The sequence below is a fragment of the Haliotis rufescens genome, unplaced genomic scaffold (genome assembly GCF_023055435.1).
Source record: "Haliotis rufescens isolate VD_foot unplaced genomic scaffold, xgHalRufe1.0.p SCAF_13, whole genome shotgun sequence".
Classification (NCBI taxonomy): Eukaryota; Metazoa; Mollusca; class Gastropoda; order Lepetellida; family Haliotidae; genus Haliotis; species Haliotis rufescens.
The window spans coordinates 32,979,525-32,985,358 of NW_025963813.1; the positions used below are offsets into that span (position 1 = coordinate 32,979,525).

Consider the following 5,834-nt stretch of genomic DNA (forward strand, 5'->3'; position numbering starts at 1 on the left):
TAACTTGTTATTCCACACAGCCCAGACAGACAATCATGTTAAGCAAAAGTGAGTGAGTGAGTGAGTTGGGTTTAACGCCGCTTTTAACATTATTCCAGTTATATCGCGGCGTGTCAGCTTAATGTGGGAGGAAAGCCCGAAGTGATGCAGGTCTCAGACGTTTACCACTTCGGTGAAACCCACGGGCACGGGTATGGTGCTGACAAACCTAGAAACATATTTGGGGCGAACCGGGATTCGAACCCACAATCATAGGTTTCTGGCGTGCCTAAGGGACGCAACTCTGCACAGCGAATCGCGGCGCCTTAGACGACTGGGCCACCCGTGCCCCCTGTTAATCAAAACAAAACAGACTATTCTTAATAATATTATTATATTGAAGCAATGTGCAGAGAAGATGGTCACACGTGGCTCATACTCAAACGAGAAATACAGATATCTATTTGTGTGTTGTAGTCTGGACGCTTACATGTATTTGCCTTAGGGGGCGGTCGAGTAGCCTAGTGGTTAAAGCGTTCGCTCGTCACGCCGAAGACCCGGGTTCGATTCCCGACATGGGTACAATGTGTGAAGCCCATTTCTTGTGTCCCCCGCCGTGATATTGCTGGAATTTTGCTAAAAGCGGCATAAAACCTTATTCACTCACTCATTCATACACTTTAAAGGTTGTTTGAGTGTGTATGTGTGTGCGTGAGTGAGTGAGTGTGTGTGTGTGTGCGTGTGTGTGTGTGTGTGCTTAGATGTGTTTGCTGGAATCTTGCTAAAGCGGCGTAAAACCATACTCACTCACTTACTCACTCACTTATTTGCCTGAGCATTCGGTTTCCCTCTCGCTTGAACCAGTCCGTGGCTTGATTCGTTGGTTAATAACGACAAAGTGGCTGTTTTTCATTCAGGACTAATATTTGAATATATGTCGAGGCATACTTTATTTCGATTCTATTATTGATTTAATTACTTATAAATGAATTTATTAGACTTTAAATTTTATTTCGAGTACATATCCACGAACATTTTAAAGAATGTAACACTCACTGAATCTTACTTTTAATATATAGAGGACATTTCATGTGTCGTGTGAAATTATTTATTATATACTATTAAATGCCTATTTATTATATACTTTTTGTGTAATTTTCTTCCAGATAATTTTATGATTTCATTACAAACTTTGAAAAGTAAAGTCTCCCTACCTAACACACAAGGACGGTTCACGACCCCTTTTATTTGCGACTAAAAAAGTAGTCTCGTGTTTGCAAAATCTTAAAATATATAAACAAAAGTAACGAATACTTTTTAGGGTCGCGAAAGTCTGTATCATACATATAGATATGATTATAAACAAAATAAGCTTTAACCAAAAATATTTTTGAAATCTACGTCACCGCTGTTGGAAGAGAAAGAATACACGTTGGTCAAATATCAAAAATGGCGCTTTACGGAGGGAACAGTCTCGATTGACGAGTTAATTGAGAAATTTGCAGTTTATAACGAAACATGTTCAAGGGAATAACAAACGGCATGAAGCGACATTAACTCCATACATGACCATCTGTCGTTATTTTGCCTTGTCACTGTTGGACTAACGTTAAAAGGACGTCAACAGTTTGTGTAGATTACTTGACTAAATTATTGCTACATTAAGTGACAGGGACATTACCCAGTGTGTTGTCTCATTATTTCTGTTATACACTATAGATATTGCCATAAAAGGAGACTATGTTTGTCGTAAGAGGCGACTAAGGGGATCGGGTGGTCAGGCTCTCTGACTTGGTTGATGCATGTCATTGATCTCAATTGCGTGGATCGATGCTCATGATGTCATTCACGTGATTGTGTGGTCCAGATTCGAGTATTTACAGACCGCCGTCATATAGCTGGAACATTGCTGAGTGCGATGTTAAACAACAAACAAACAAACAACAAACATATAGATTCGCTACCATAGCTTCGTTTGGAAATGCCCATCAACGCGTTTCAAATATATGTAAAACATCGCCAGAATATAACCAGTTTCGAGTATCCGACGTTACAGATTCCTTTGGGCGTAAAACGCAAAATAGCGCTAAACATTATATCACGAATGGAGCACTGAAAATCAGTGATGAAACCAGCTTTTCGCGACAAGGGTTAGTTTGTGCCAAAGAAGTTCAAAGTCACTTACTTACTTTCCGCTTGTACGTAATTCCCCAATGTATTTGTTAATACTAGTATGCAACACTTCTCTTACTCGTGAGCATTACCACAACATTATCTCAAGTGAAACAGAAAACATTCCCTAGAATTTTTTTTAAAAAATTCAATAAAACACCAAAATGTTTTAAATAACTCTTGATAAACATTGTTTAAACATGTGTACAGGTTTCGTTCCAAAACTGATGTGTTTCAGTTGCTGTTTCGCCAGATGTCATCATTTATTTACCGTCCAACGTTGACATTAGCGTAGCAGCACTCGTGGAACTGCCCCGAACAGATGCCCCTGGCCACGTTGATACAGAATGCTAGTCTAATGTCAAGACAACTGCCTCCGTACACCATCTTGCACGTGTCGTCAGTGACTAGAGAGTCAACAGACAAAAGACATATTGAATCAGCTGACTGTGTCTGTTTTCCGTGAGGTTTTTGCCAAACCTTTTAGACATATGTCCTGTAACTAGGTTCAAGGTTCAAGACTAACAGAAAAATATTAATTTGAAACTTTGCATGAGATATATTTTGTGAGGTATTTATAATTATTTGGATAATATGATTGCGTTTTAACACATTTGACATATTCGTGATAGAGTTACTGGATAAATATATTTGAAAATGATGATGTGGAGGGGTTTTTTCAGAACTGAATCAACCAATAAGATTGATGCATTTGACATATGAGTTGTTAAATGTGTTCTACTTTCGTTTTGGAAAACCATTGATACATTATTAAAGATCAGCCTATTTTTAATGTTTTGAAAATGTTTCGAAAGCTGGGTTCGTCTCACTGAACGTTGGAACTGAATGTGAATGTGAAATACTCACTGGCAGCTGACAAGGCACCACTGAACACGGAGAAGGAAATGCAGAGTAGCATGAGGTATTTCATGGTGATCTGTCGGTAATTAGAAAACCCGTCTTTGTATGCCAAGGTGTGGCGTATGTTATCTGAAGAGCTGGAACTCGACCTTAGCGTGGTGTAAAAGCAGGATAGTCAGTGGAATAATTGGGATAAGGTTCCTATGTTTACGTGCCATATGTTTTCTAAGTGTGACAAATACTTCAATGTCACGCGCATGCGCACACAGACACATACATACACACACTCATATTAACACATTCACACTCACATACACATTCACCCACACTAACATTCACATACAAATATATACACACACATACATGCACCCACACACGCACACACACACTCACATACGCACATTCACATACCAACATACTCTCACACATTCACACAAACAAGCACAGTCACACACAAACTAATATTTAGATGGTTTTACGCCATGTTCCTCCATGTTACCTCAGATCTATCCATTATTCATAATCTTTCTCATTTCTTCTAACTCCTTATTGAGAGAATCGGGGGGCAGGGGTGGCCCAGTCGTCTAAGGCGCCGCGATTCGTTGTGCAGAGTTGCGTCCCTTGGACATGCCAGAAACCTATGATTGTGGGTTCGAATCCCGGTTCGCCCCAATTATGTTTCTAGGTTTGTCAGCACCATACCCGTGCTCGTGGGTTTCACCGAAGTGGTAAACGTCTAAAACCTGCATCACTTCGGGATTTCCTCCCACATTAATCTGACACGCTGCGATATGACTGGAATAATGTTAAAAGCGGCGTTAAACCCAACTCAGTCACTCACTATTGAGAGAATCTATTTCCCTAAGAATTGTCTGTATATTATCGTTGACGTCAGTTTCATCCGTAACAAATGTTATATTTAGGATAACACTTTCTAAGTAAAGTACAGATTCTCGTACTCTTTGGGGTTGAGTACTGTCCGGGATTCGAACCAACGCCGCCAGAGTGAGGCACCTACTCGCCAGCACAAAAAGTCAGCGATCTGACCCACTCAGCCAACGAGGCTTCCACAAAAATGAAAGTCCGACAACTGGTAGTCTAGATCACGTACTTTGTGTACCCCTCTGATAAGTGTAAATTGGCACTGCTCCCATGGCCGTTTTTTGCCTCATTTTTGTGTGTGTGTAATTAATGATGTTTTAAAGGGGTGGGTTGTCTTCATGTTTATCGCTAAGCAAACGGGTTCAGTTCCCTCCAAGCGTCGACTAGGTCTGTTAAGGATTTAAGTTTCAGTATCCTTTCTGCTTCTTTCGGATCTTCTACATTATCGTCATACGAATCTACCGAGTAATTTTGAATAATATTTCAGTCCCCACAAAAGATAATGTGATGACTTGTCGAAGATCTAAATTGTTGTCAATTTCATTGTAGGATTGTGGAATATGGATTATTAATGCCAAGTTTATGGTCATAAATCAATATTTCCATATAACTATATTCCCCAACTCATACACACACTCACGCCTACACACTCAAATACACACACACACATATACACACATACTCATATACACACACTCACACACATACATACACACTCGCACATGTGTACACAAACTCACTCACACACACATACACACTCGCACATGTACACACACACACACTCACTCACACACACATACACACTCGCACATACACTCACATGCGAACACTCACACACACTCACAAACATTCAGACACAAGCACAGTTACACACACATATACATAGATGCACGCACACACACACACACACACACACACACACACACACACACACACACACACACACACACACACACACACACACACTCAGTTGATTGCATCTCTAAGCCCTTGTCTTTTACCCAGTAGCTTGTGGTGGAAATGTGCAATGTTACTGACAGAAACAACACAAAGACACATGTCTAATGTATATAAACGACAAGAACGTGTTTAAATTACCGGTGTTTTCGTGAGCCAAAGCCCATCTTCTCGATGGCGTTTATTCAATTATATATCAAACTGGACGTTGGGTATATATAAAGGACAAATTCTTGTGATCATTATCTGTGTTTTCTGTATCTGTCAAGAGTCTCATCTTCTATATGGCCTGAATGAACTGACCAGTGCACTGCAACAAGATTGGCAGAGGACCCTAATGACGTCTGATCAGCATCATAGGGAGACGCCTCGAGAATGTCATCGGCGATGGGTTGGAAACTCCAGATACTGATTGCTGAGATTCCTGACAATTATCGTTTTTAATGCATAATATGTCAGTCTGACCGTGGTGTGGGAAAGGTGCTGGTATGTTTCAGCGTTGTTGAAATGAACGTTTTCAGACTTCTTCTCACAACGCCAATAAATCGGTACCTATTGCAAGTGTCAGATTCATTATTCGTGTGAAGGTGGAGTCAGGCGTTCTGTTTGACATCCATTACTTACTGTTAGAAGGCTATCATGGATTCCTCGCTGAAAAATAGCTGAAATACAAAGCTTCAAATTCCGTTCTTGAAGAAATCAAAATATTGTTATTGACATATTGCTTTGGTATTTGATTTGATGTTGTCATATACATGCATTCTTTTCACTAATGTTAAAAACGTCACTTAAATCGTCTTATACAGAGGCATGTGTGAGACTGCATTCACCTGTCAATTAACACATTCTGTTACGACGAACTCGCCTTTTTTCTTGTCAATATTTCACATGTGACATATCACCTGTATCAATACTTTATACGGTCATTGAGCAAATACAAAGGTAAAATACACAGTGGCTTACGTATATCTTCACAGAAGAGA

General features: G+C 39.9%; 1 long non-coding RNA gene across 1 annotated transcript; it reads right to left on the reverse strand.

The window, feature by feature from the left end:
* Positions 1 to 2,300: 2,300 nt before the first annotated feature.
* Positions 2,301 to 3,223, reverse strand: LOC125378805. The gene is made up of 2 exons (XR_007220514.1): positions 3,019 to 3,223; positions 2,301 to 2,558 (listed from the first exon to the last, which is right to left on the reverse strand). It is a non-coding gene; the product is annotated as an uncharacterized LOC125378805 (long non-coding RNA).
* Between the last annotated feature and the right edge of the window lie 2,611 nt (positions 3,224 to 5,834).